This window comes from Hypanus sabinus, chromosome 24, assembly GCF_030144855.1.
Source record: "Hypanus sabinus isolate sHypSab1 chromosome 24, sHypSab1.hap1, whole genome shotgun sequence".
In the NCBI taxonomy this organism is placed as follows: domain Eukaryota; kingdom Metazoa; phylum Chordata; class Chondrichthyes; order Myliobatiformes; family Dasyatidae; genus Hypanus; species Hypanus sabinus.
In genome coordinates this window covers 18,538,370-18,551,798 of record NC_082729.1, presented here as the reverse complement: position 1 = coordinate 18,551,798, position 13,429 = coordinate 18,538,370, and positions in this window count along the sequence as shown.

Here is a 13,429-nt window from a genome sequence, read left to right as displayed (position 1 = left end):
AAGAGAAACATTCCTGTGGTTGTGATAATGGCTTGCACTCAGGACAGCTCTTGAGATGGTCAGAGGTCGGCCTGCCAGACACAGGATATCAGTCAGGATGTTCCTGAGATTGCTCCTTAGAACCAAACATCTTTCGATGCTACAGCAATGATCGCTCTTCGATCAGACGTGGCGCTGATAGTTATATGACCTTCAATTCCACCTCCAATTCATCCAAAAATGAATCATCAAACATTCGGGCACCGGGTGACAACCAGCAAGAGCCGTTCTAACTACCTTAAATAGAATTCCATTGCTTTAGCATGATTGAGTGAGAATCATCAAAACCCGTGTCTTGGTATTGAATGGAAATCCATCCTGCCGTCTATATAAAGCCAATGTTCGTGGACGCCTCTGAGTTCTCTTGTGACATTCATGGCCGGATTATGTTCAAGATTCAAGATTCAAGATTCAAAAACTTTTGTTTTTGTGGAGCCGCTGATGCTGAGGGGTGTGTGCCCAGGCTGAGACCGTCTGAAATCGACGATCATCTCCTTGGTTTTGGTGACATTAAACATCAAGTTGTTGTCACTGCACCAGCTCTGTAGGTGCTTAACCTCCTCCCTGTACATTGTTTCATCTTTTTCGCTGACGAGGCCCAACACTGTGGTATCATCAGCAAATTTATTGATCAGGTTCTCCATGAATTTGGCTGCACAGTCATGTGTTAGCAGTGTAAACAGCAATGGGCTAAGCACACAGCCTTGTGTGGATCCAGTGTTCAGTGTGATGGAGTCAGAGAAGTTCCTGCCAACACGGACTGACAGTGGTCTTTCTGTCAAGAAATCCAGAATCCAACGACACATGGCTGTGTTAAGGCCAAGTAGCGACAGTTTCTCCACTAGTCTCTGCGGGATGATGGTATTGAACGCTGAACTGAAATCAATGTACAGGATTCTGGCATAAGTGTCTTTGTTGTCCAAGTGAGAGAGAACTGTGTGCAGTGTGGTGGATATTGCGTCCTCCATAGAGCGATTTGGACGATAAGCAAACTGTACAGAATCCAGCGATGCGGGGAGGCTGGCTGTGATATGAGGCTTGACAAGCCGTTCAAAACATTTCATCAGCATGGGGGTTACGGCAACGGGACGGTAATCATTCAGACAGGCTGCAACTGATTTTTTTGCTACAAGGATGGTTGTGTAGGTTTTGAAGTATCTGGGGACAATGGCTTGACTAAGGGAGATGTTGAAAATGTCTGTCTGGACATCTGCTAATACATCAGCAGATTCCTTGAGTACACATCCAGGGATGTTGTCGGGACCTCCCGCTTTTCGTGGGTTAATCCTGGCAAGGGTCCTCCGTGTTTGCTCTGAATCAATGTTTGCACCGGCTTGAGGATGCAATGCAACTGCGTGCTGTTGAAAATAACAATAATAATGAAGCATAATTACAGTAAAAGCAAGGCATAACGTTGCAAATACTCACTCTCACGTCGGTGCGTTCCAGGTTGAACGGGTGGTGTAACTCCAATGGGGTGAGGGATGGGGACACCAAATGGGATAAACGGGAACTGCATTAGAACAAAAAGTGCGTGAACATTTTGAAAATTAGCTGTTCCATAACTCCTGGTGTAATTTTGCATCAGATATCCGTAAAAAAAGACTTGATCCTCAATATCTGGAAGTGAGTGTCTCACATTGAGTTTCTGCGACACCGGAGTATTTGTTGCCAACAAAGTTGCTGACGCAGTACTTTGTGTTCTTGGGAATAATGCACAAGGTGCAAAATCAGTTCATCCCCCGGAGAAGGAAGGATTCAAAGGGGGGAAAGGGGCCACAGTAGTTGACAAAGGAAGTCAGAGATTGCATAGCATTAAAAAAAAGTATGACAGAGCTAAGGTGAGTGGGAGGACAGATGATTGGGAAATTTTTAAGGAACAACAGAACTTAACAAAAATGGCAATACGGGGTGAAAAAATGAGGCACGAACGCAAGCTAGCCAGGAATATAAAGAAGGATAGCAAAAGCTTTTTTAGGCATGTGAAGAGAAAGAATATAGTTAAGAACAATGTTGGGCCCTTGAAGAATGAATTGAATGAAATTGTTATGGGAAACAGAGAAATGACAGAAGAATTTAATAAGTACTTCAGATCTGTCTTCACTAGGGAAGACACAAGCAATCTCCCAGATGTACGGATGGGCCAAGGACATAGGGTAACAGAGGACATGAAATAGATTGACATTAGGAAGGAAACGGTGATGAGTAGACTGATGGGACTGAGAGCTAACAAATCCCCAGGTCCAGATGGTCTGCATCCTAGGGTACTAAAGGAGGTGGCTCTGGAAACTGCGGATGCATTGGTAATCATTTTCCAATGTTCCTTAGATTCAGGATCAGCTCCTGAGGATTGGAGAATGGCTTATGTTATCCCACTTTTTAAGAAAGGAGGGAGGGAGAAAACAGAGAACTATCGTCTTGTCAGCCTAACATCAGTAGTGGGGAAGTTGCTAGAGTCCATTATTAAGGATGAAATAGTGGCATATCTAGATAGCAGTGATAGTATTTGGCCAAGCCAGCATGGATTTACCAAGGGAAAATCATGTTTAACTAATCTATAGAAGTTTTTCGAGGATGTAACCAGGAAGTTAGACAAGGGAGATCCAGTGGATGTAGTGTACCTCGATTTTCAGAAGGCATTTGATAAGGTCCCATATAGGAGATTGGTGGGTAAAATCAGAGCTCATGGCATTGGGGGGAAGATATTGACATGAATAGAAAACTGGTTGGCAGATAGAAAGCAAAGGGTAGCGGTCAATGGGTGTTTCTCGGAATGGCAGGTGGTGACTAGTGCTGTGCCACAGGGCTCGGTATTGGGACCACAGCTGTTTACGAATTACATCAACGATTTAGATGTAGACATTGAGAATAACATCAGCAAGTTTGCTGATGATACTAAGCTGGGTGGCAGTGTGACATGTGATGAGGATGTTAGGAGAATTCAGGGTGACTTGGATAGGCTGGGTGAGTGGGTAGATACTTGGCAGGTGACGTTTAATGTGAATAAGTGTGAGGTTATCCACTTTGGGAGTAAGAACAGGAAGGCAGATTACTATCTGAACGGTGTAGAGTTAGGTAAGGGAGAAATACAAAGAGATCTGGGAGTCCTTGTTCATCAGTCACTCAAGGTGAATGAGCAAGTGCAGCAGGCAGTGAAGAAGGCTAATGGAAAGTTGGCATTTATTACAAAGGGAATTGAGTACAAGAGCAAGGAAATCCTTTTGCACTTGTACAGGGCCCTGGTGAGACCACACTTGGAGTATTGTGTCCAGTTTTTGTCTCCATGGTTAAGGAAGGACATCCTGGCTGTAGAGGAAGTGCAGCGTAGATTCACAAGGTTAATTCCTGGGATGTCCGGTCTGGTCTTACGCAGAGAGGTTAGAAAGACTTGGCTTGTACACGCTGGAATTAAGGAGATTGAGAGTGGATCTGATTGCAACATATAAGGTTATTAAGGGATTGGACAAGATAGAGGCAGGAACTGTGTTCCAGATGCTGGGAGAGTCCAGTACCTGAGGGCATGGTTTGAGAATAAGGGGTAGGTCATTTAGGACAGAGTTAAGGAAAAACTTCTTCTCCCAGAGAGTTGTGGGGGTCTAGAATGCACTGTCTCCGAAGGCAGTGGAGGGCAATTCTCTAGATGCTTTCAAGAAGGAGCTAGATAGGTATCTTATGGATAGGGGAATCAAGGGATATGGGGACAAGGCAGGAACCGGGTATTAATAGTAGATGATCAGCCATGATCTCAGAATGGCGGTGCAGCCTCGAAGGACCGAATGGTCTACTTCTGCACCCATTGTCTATTGTTTGTTTTTGCACTGAAACTCTTGCACCAATGCAATGTTTCCAGGTTTTGATTTTTTTTAAAAACTGTAGAATCCGCGTATCTCCTTTTCTTTTTACTTCCTATAACGCTGATGCCTTGACAAGGTCATTGAGTAGTAATGAACCATTAACTGGCCTTTTCACGTTGAGTTACATTATAATTCTGCTTAACCATCCCCCAGGTCACTGTACAGGGCCACACTGACCCCATCACGGCTACACTTTAAACATCTTTCTCATTTTGCCTCAAAGTGCTTCGCTTTACGTTCCCCACTATAAAAGTGCACCAACCGCTCCTTTGCCCCGTCACGTTGGAGCTTCTTTGCTCAAGCTAGGATGATCATATCAAGAAAGCCGAAACAATGTGCGTCACTAATACTAATGTTTATTATATTATGAGAAGTAAACGCAGTCGAACATACTACATTGTAAGAAGCAAGAAAGTAGAGTTTGAGTTGTCTTCACTCAAGGGAGAGCGGAACTGTTCCTACTGACAAAAGCAGGGGCAAAGGCGGACCACTGGCGTCTCAAAACCAGTTGCTTCGTGTAGGTGGGGCTCGTCACACTTTGACGGCAGCCCGCCTAGGAGAAGGAAAACTCTGATTTAAAACTTGCGCTGACTTGCGCATCCATGGGAAAAGTTTCGGAAGTAATCCCCCAGGAAGAAATCTGGAGCCGGGGTCCCTAAGGCAGTTTGATGTTGTTTGCAACTTCACCCTGGAAACGTTTGCGACGACACTGGTGCCAAACTGTACTGGCGCTTGCCCTTCCCTTGGACTACATCAGTAACAGAGAGAGGGACCCGCTGCGTGGGGCAACAGCCGATTTTTCAAATCTTCCCGCCCCGTCTTGCGCCCTGGAGAGGACGCAGTCTACCAGAGGCACAAAGCCATGATCCCCTGGGATCAACAGCTGCATACAATTACCCGATTTCACGTCAGTTCGTACCAGGGTGAATGGGTTGTGTAACTCTAATGTGATCTGGGATGGGGTCATTATGTGGTCTGAACGGGAACTGCAACAGAAACAAAAGCACACCTGCAGTTTTTAAATTTGATGTTCCAGAATTCTTGGTGTAATCTTGCACCTGATACTCCGTGGTAAAGGCCTGGTCTTCAATGTCTGGAATCAATGTTTCGTTTTGACTTGTTGCGAATGCCGGTGTTACTGTGCTGATCAAAGCTGCCTGATGAGTTACTTGTGGTATTTTTTGCACCGAAACTCTTGCACCTACGAAGTGCTCCCAGTTTATCTTTTTTTTAAATGTAGAGTTCACCCATCTCCTTTTCTTTCTATTTCTTATAATGCAGTTGCTTTAATAAGGAAGTCATTAAACACCAGTGAACCCTTAAAGTCATGTTTTCACGTCGAACGTTACAGTTCTAATTGGCCATTGGCGACGTCACCGTAGAAATCATTGTAGTAGGACACCCTGAAGTGATGGCACTCCAGTTAAACTCTGGAACAGTTGATATTGGTGAGGAATTGGCTCCAGAGAGAAACGGAGACCAGCATCAAACAGTCATCATCATATTGACATTGGGAGGTGTGGGAGGGAGCCCCCTTGTCCAACGTTGCATGTAGAACATAGAGGAATATAAAAGAAGTAACAAGAGAGCACTAGAACAGGCTCTTCCTGCCAAGATGGTGTGCGGAGGTATTAGAAAACATAGAAAGATAGAAAACCTGCAGCACTTGGTAGGTCCATCGGCCAACAGAGTTGTGCCGAACATGTCTCTACCTTAGAAATTACTAGGCTTACCCATAGCCCTCTATTTTTCTAAGCTACATGTACCTATCCAAAAGTCTTTTAAAAGAGCCTTTCGCATCCGCCTCCCACGACCCTTGCTGGCAGCGCATTCCACGTCCTCACCAGTCTCTGAGTAAAAAACCTACCCCTGACATCTGCTCTGCACATGCTCCCAGCACCTTAAACCTGTGTCCTCTTGTGGCAACCATTTCAACCCTAGGAAAAAGCCTCTGACTATCCACGCGATCAATGCCTCTCATCATCTTATACACTTCTATCAGGTCACCTCTCATCCTCATTCCAAGGAGAAAAGGCCGAGTTCACTCAACCTGTTCTCATAAGGCATGCTCCCCAATCCAGGCAACGTCCTTGTGAATCTCCTCTGCACCCTTTCTATGGCTTCCACATCCTTCCTCTAGTGAGGCGAGCAGAACTGAGCACAGTACTCGAAGAGGGGTCTGACCAGGGTCCTAGAGAGTTGCAACATTACCTCTCGGCTCCTATATTCAATTCCACGATTGATGAAGGCCTTCTTAACCACAGTCAACCTGCACAGCCCCTTTTATCGTCCTATGCATTCGGATCCCAAGATTCCTCTGATCCTCGACACTGCCAAGAGTCTTACCATTAATACTGTATTCTGCCATCATATATGGCCTACCAAAATGAGCCACTTCACAACTATCTGGGTTGAACTCCATCTGTCACTTCTCAGCCCAGTTTTGTATCCTATCAATATCCCGCTGTAATCTCTGACAGCCCTCCACACTATCCACAACATCTCCAACCTTTTGTGTCATCAACAGACTTAGTAACCTATCCCTCACTTCTTCATCCAGGTCATTTAAAAAATCATGAAGAGTAAAGGTTCCAGAACAGATCATTGAGGGACACCACTGGTTACCGAAATCCAAGCAGAATTCGATCCGTTCACAATCACTCTTTGCCTTCTGTGGGAAAGCCAGTTCTGGATCCACAAAGCAATGTCCCCTTAGATCCCACACCTCCTTACTTTCTCAATAAGCCTTGCATGGGGTACCTTATCAAATGCCTTGCTGAAATCTATATGCACTACATCTACTACTCTTTCTTCATCAATGTGTTTCCACATCCTCAAAAAATTCAATCAGGCTCGTAAGGCAGGGCCTGATGTTGACAAAACCGTGCTGGCTATTCCTAACCATATTATACCTCTCCAAATGTTCATAAATTCTGCCTCTCAGGATCTTCTCCATCAACTTACCAACCACTGAAGTAACACTCACTGGTCTATAGTTTCCTGAGCTATCTCTACTTCCCTTCTTGAATAAGGGAAGAGCATCCGCAGCCATCCAACCTCCGGAACCTCTGCCGTACCCACTGATAATGCAAAGATAATCGCCAGAGGCTCAGAAATCTCCTCCCTCGCCTCCTACAGTAGCCTGGGGTACATTTCATCCGGTCCCGGCGACTTATCCAACTTGATGCTTTCCGAAAGCTCCAGCACATCCTCTTTCTTAATATCTACATGCTCAAGCTTTACAGTTTGCTGCAAGTCATCACTATAATCACCAAGATCCTTTTCCATAGTGAATATCGGAGTAAAGTATTCATTAAGTACCTCTGCTATTTCCTCTGGTTCCATACACATTTTCCCACTGTCACACCTGATAGGTCCTGTTCCTTCACGTCTTATCCATTTGCTCTTCGCATACTTGTAGAATGCTTTGGGATTTTCATTAATCCTGCCCGCCAAGGCCTTCTCATGGCCCCTTCTGGCTTTCCTAATTTCCTTCTTAAGCTCCTTCCTGTTAGCATTAAAATCTTCTAGATGTCTAATATTACCTAGCTCTCTGAACCTTTAGTAAGCATTTCTTTTCTTCTTGACTAGATTTATTACGGCCTTTGTACACCACGGTTCCTGTACCCTACCATAATTTCCCTGTCGCATTGGAACGACCCTATGCAGAACTCCACACAAATATCTCCTGAACATTTGCCCCATTTCTTCGTACTTTTCCCTGAGAACATATGTTTCCAACTGAAGTTTTCAATTTCCTGCCTGATGGCCTCATAATTCTCTTTACTCTAATTAAACGCTTTTCTAACTTATCTGTTCCTGTCTCTGTCCAAATGCTTTTGTAAAGGAGAAAGAACTATGATCCCTATCTCCAAAATGCTCTCCTACTGAGAGATCTGACACCTGATCTGGTTCATTTCCCAATGCCAAATCAACTTCAGCCTCTGCTCTTGTAGGCTTACCTACATATTGTGTCAAGAACCCTTCCTGAACACGCCTAACAAACTCCACCCCATCTAAACCCTTTGCTCTAGGGAGATGCCAATCGATATTTGGGAAATTAAAATCTCCCGTCACAACAACACTGTTATTATTACCTCTCTCCAGGATCTGTTTCCCTATCTGCTCTTGGATATCCTTGTTACTATTGGGCGGCCTTTGAAAACACCCAGCAAAGTTTTTGACTCCTTCCTGTTCGTAACCTCCACCCACGGAGACTCCGTAGACAATCCCTCCATGGTGTCCGCCTTTTCTGCTGTTGCAAGGACGAGGCTGAGGACGAACCCAAGTGCAGGACACAGGCTCAGAGGCAGAGTCGTGACACGAACGGGGAACTGGTATCGAGGAGAGTCTTTACACGGAGACAAAGTTTACGTAGAGTATCCAGGAAATGATGCGGAGCTCAAAACTGACAGTGCTAAGCAATCAGGAAACGAGGTTTACACACACCAGAGTCGACCAACGAACTGGCAAAGCATGGCTGTGATGCCCGAGTTTTATCCTCTGTTCACTAATAAGAACCAGGTGTGCTGTAATTAGTGGAAATGGGAACGATTGGAAGCCAGACACGGGATTAAGGCTCAATTAAGAAGGTAATAGCAAGATGGGGAATTGCCAGACGGGACCATGATATCTGCAGCCATGACACAATCTCTGATCAACAGCGCCACGCCCACACCTCTTTTGCCTCTCTGCCTGTCCTTTCTGAAACATCTAAAAGCCGGCACTTGAAGTAACCATTCTTGTCCCTGAGCCGTTCAAGTCTCTGTAATGGCCACCACATCATATCTCCAAGGACTAATGCACGCTCTAAGCTCATCTGCTGTGTTCACAATACTCCTTGCATTAAAATAGACACCTTTCAAACCTTCGGTCTGAGCGCGTCCCTTCTCTATCAACTGCCTATCCTCCCTCTCGCACTGTCTACAAGCTTTCTTTATTTGTGAGCCAACCTCCTCGTCTCCAGTCTCTTCAGTTTGATTCCCACCCCAACAATTCTACTTTAATCTCTCCCCAGCAGACTTAGCAATCCTTCCCGCCAGGATTTCGCCCCCCCCCTGGGAATCAAGTGCAATCCATCCTTTTTGTACAGGTCACACCTGCCCCAAAAGAGGACCAAATGATTCAGAAATATAAATCCCTGACCCCTGCTCCAATCCCTCAGCCACTCATTTAACCTCCACCTCATTCTATTCCTATATTCACTGTCGTGTGGCACAGGCAGTAATCCTGGGATTACTAACTCCTTAACTCCCTGTAGTCTTTTGTCAGGAACTCTTCCATTTTCCTACCTATGTCATTGGTACCAATATGTATCACGACCTCTGATTGTCCTCCCTCCCACTGCAGGATACCTTGGACGCGATCTGCAACATCACGGACCCTGGTACCTAGGATGCAAACTACCTTCCGAGTTTCTTTCCTGTGTCCACAGAATCGCCTGTCTGACCCCCTAATTATAGCGTCCCCTATCATTACTGCCTTCCTCTTTCTTTTCCTACATTTCTGAGCCAAAGGGCCGGACTCTGAGCCACAGGGCACGGCCACTGTCGCTTCCCCCAGTTAGGCTATTCCGCCCCCCCCGCAATAGTACTCAAACCTGAGTACTTGTTGTCAAAGGGTACAGCCATAGGGCTTCTCTCTAGTACCGGACTCTGCCCCTTCCCTCTCCTGACTGTGACCCACTTGTCTGTCTCCCGTGTTGTCGGTGTGACTGCTGCCTATAATTCCTTTTTTGTCAGCACCTTGTTCATGCTGACCGGGCGAAGGTCACGAGCTGCATCTCCAGTTCCCTAACTCGGTCCCTTCGGAGCTGCATCTCGACATACCGAGTGCATATATAGCCGTCCGGGAGGCTGGGAGACTCCAGGACCTCCGATATCTGACACCGACCACAGAAAACCTGCCTCACACACATATTATTTCCTTTCCGCAATTAACACAGTTAAACCTGCCTCGCCGCATTCCGTTATCGTCTAAGCCCGTCGAGCCAAATCACTTTCACTCTGCCACCTCTCACACCCACTTCCCGCTGGATATGGCTGTCTTCCTTTTAAACCTTTCCCGCTTTCCCGCTTGATGTCACGCGCCTGCGCAGTCTTGCCTCTCTTTTAACCCGAGTAGTAAAACTGTCTTCACTCTGGAAATCATTAGCCGTTTACCTACAGCCTCCTTGCTCCGAATCAAAAACCAAATTAATTGCCCAACTAAATAATCCATTTTGCATGCACAATGTTAATTACACTCAAATGTCTGCGCATTCTCTGCCATCTGAGAGCATCGTAAACGGCTCCGTTACCAGCTCTATCACTTTGTGCCCTACTTGTCTCCTTTGAACTCTTCCCTTACACCTTCAATGCATGCCGTCTAGTATCAGATAATTCACCTCAAAGAGAATGTCGCGGTTTCACGATTCACCTATATTTCTTCACAACGCCTTCCCACATCTTCCGTTGATCCAGAGAAAATAAACGGACTTCATCGAACCTCTCTTTATAGACATGCTGTCCAATCCAGACAAGGTCGCAGTAAACCTGATCTGCACCCTCTCCAGAGCCTGTAACAGAACGAAAAGAAATGAATTGAAACTTGACGTGCGGCCTGACGAGAGCTTCACTGTATAAAGCCGCAGCGTAAGTTCCCAACTGCTGAAGTCGATTTTCACAGCTACCAAAATCAAGTATGCTCTACGTCTCTTCTTTTCTAATCTATCTACTTGTGGAGACACATTCGGGAATGTAGAGACCCCGAGATTCCTCTGTACTCAAATCTTAAGGCTTTGACATTAAGAGCACGATCCGTTTACATTTGATTTCCTAAAGAAAAACTACTCACACACAGTCCAATTCATGGCATGTGGTATTACTCTGCCTTTATGTGCATCTGATTAATATCCCGCTGCTTTACTAGGGAAAGGTCTACGATATTTATAACATCTTCAAACACTTCATTGTCTGTGAACTGACTAATACACACTTCCATATTTTCATCGCAGAGGGATCTGCACAGATCTAACAACGGCATTGGAGAGGGATTCCCAGGAGGAATACATCCCAACAGTTATCACGTCACTTCTCAATCCAAAACGGCGCGGCCACTCTGAATCCTTTGCATCTCAATATTTTGGATTGTCTACCACGAAGAGCTTCAAACATCTGATTAAACGGCATGTTTTAACACTCTCAGCTCTAATCTCGAAAGATCAATCAAGTTAGTTATATGCAACTTCTCCGACCACTAACGTGAAATTGGTACATCGTTTACAGGGTTATTTCGAAATCCTTAGTTCCTTTCACTTCGCATGCGGCTAGACATTACACGGAAATTTTGGCCAGGGCTCCATAAATCTTATCACTTGATTCTATGAATCACCTGGGGTATATCCCATAAGCTCCTGATGATATACAAAGCTCAATAGTCCTTAAGGTATCCAACACTCTCCCTTTCATTATTTCAAAACAACCGAAGATAATAGCACATTCCATATCGCCTTCACTGAGCACGTGTCGTTCTTGTTGAATAATATAACCGGGAACTTGTTAAAGAACTCGCCTCCGCATTCCATGTCCAAACACATGTTAATTTCTTCATGCTTGAGTGACTCGAAACTCTCTCTCGATATCCTCTTGCTTGTGATGTATGCGTAAAGTTCCTCAGGCTTCTTTTGAATTCCACTTGGCTAATAATCTTCGTGGAGCTTCCTTGCTCTCTATTTTTGAGTTATTTGGAACTTACTTGCTTTTGCCTTCCGAAACCAACACAAGCTTCTTTTGTTTCTTGCCTAAATTTACCGTCCCTTATCGACTTGCAAGTTTCCCGAAACCTTGCTAATTTTGTCCTACCTTTGTAATGGAACATAAGTGGTATGTTGGCATTTGAACACCCTCACTGATAGGATTCCCAAGAATCGCACCAAATTAACTCTCCCTATTTCAAACTCTCTTAATACTCCAACTTAGTACTATTACTCATACCTGGGACGCAACGGTAGAGTACCGGTTAACATGGCGCTGCTACTAGCGTCGGAATTCAGAGTTCAATTCCAGCGTCCTCTGTAAACAAGATTATACATCCCTTCCCATGTGCCATGGGGTCCCTTAACTGGTTCCATGGCAGCAGAATATAGCCTAGAAGGAGCAGAATTCTAAATATACCAGGGACACAAACGGGTGCAAATTAGAAACTTTAATGTCTCCGGGAAGAAATGACGGCAGGTGGTGAGGGATGAAGGTCAATAGGGCACTATCAGCCATCTCAGTCTGATACCGCTGAGTGCAGTCACGGAACAAAATCAGTGAAAATCTACTTTGAGCCTCCCCATTCGAACTGTAAATGCAATGCGCTGGGTAGATTGCTGTTGTTTCCTTGCTCCTTGGAGTCAGTCTCCACGATACTTTTCAAGGAATAGTAGCGACTGAACATGGTGAAAACCAATCAATAAAGCTTCCTATTAGTGTTGGATGCATTTTGTCTGTATATAGCTTGTATCTTATTCTCGTGGAAGTACTGAAAATCAGTTGTGACTGAATACGGAGGTGCTTGTGTTAAGTCAAATACATGCTTTGCAATGGAGTGAAGGGAACTGATGTAATGTATTTGTTTAACTCAGTGTAACTAATAGCGTAAATTACGATTACAGACGTGCCTTTGGAGACCCGTGCCCTGTATAAATCCGGTCTGTACAATATAACAGTTCAGAGATCTGAGAGTAGCGGTCACTTCCCAACAAACACAAGTTACTGCCGCTGACAGAAATGGGAAAATCTGTAATTCCCAGGATCCGGGAGGTTTATTATCCTGTCATCGCTGCTGTTAGCGTTCCAGGTAAGGTGACATCTCAACATGTTATATCATTTTAACCGTGGCGTGGCGCTATGCTCACTCACGTTATTTCTCCCTACTTCTACTTGCTGACTTGTTCAATCCAACAAGTCCATTTAGGTACTCCAAGGAGGGAAAGTCTCAATCATCGATCCATAAGACACCGCGCAAAACTGCACTTCTGGTCTATGCGCTTGCTTTCTTACCAAATTATTGCCTACACTGCATGTATTAAAACGAGTTTTCAGGGTTTACTACAGGAAGTAGATTATAATGGCCTGTTAAATATTACTTGAATTTCAACAAGATATTCGACTGGGCATACACAAAGTGGCAAAATTACAAAATCTTATTTGGTCAAGAAGAAATCATTTTCCATCAGATAAATTCTGAGAGGTGCAGTTTGTTCCTGACTGCAAGATGCAAGTAGTGGACTCCACAAAGTTTAAAGCTGGGTCCAGTGTTCTTTGTTCAGAAATGAACAATTCGTAGTTGAGAATACCATCAGTGGGTAATATGTTTGTGATAATGTGGTAATGTGGAAACTATTGCTGCGGACGACTATATAAACGGACGAGACCAGTAGGAGGAACAACCAGGATCAATTGAAATTAATTACATAAACGTGTGAGTGGTTCCATATGTGCATGCGATCAACGGTAACGGATATTTAGCGCCTGAAATTGTGCAGACGAGCAGGCTCTCGAACTCATTCC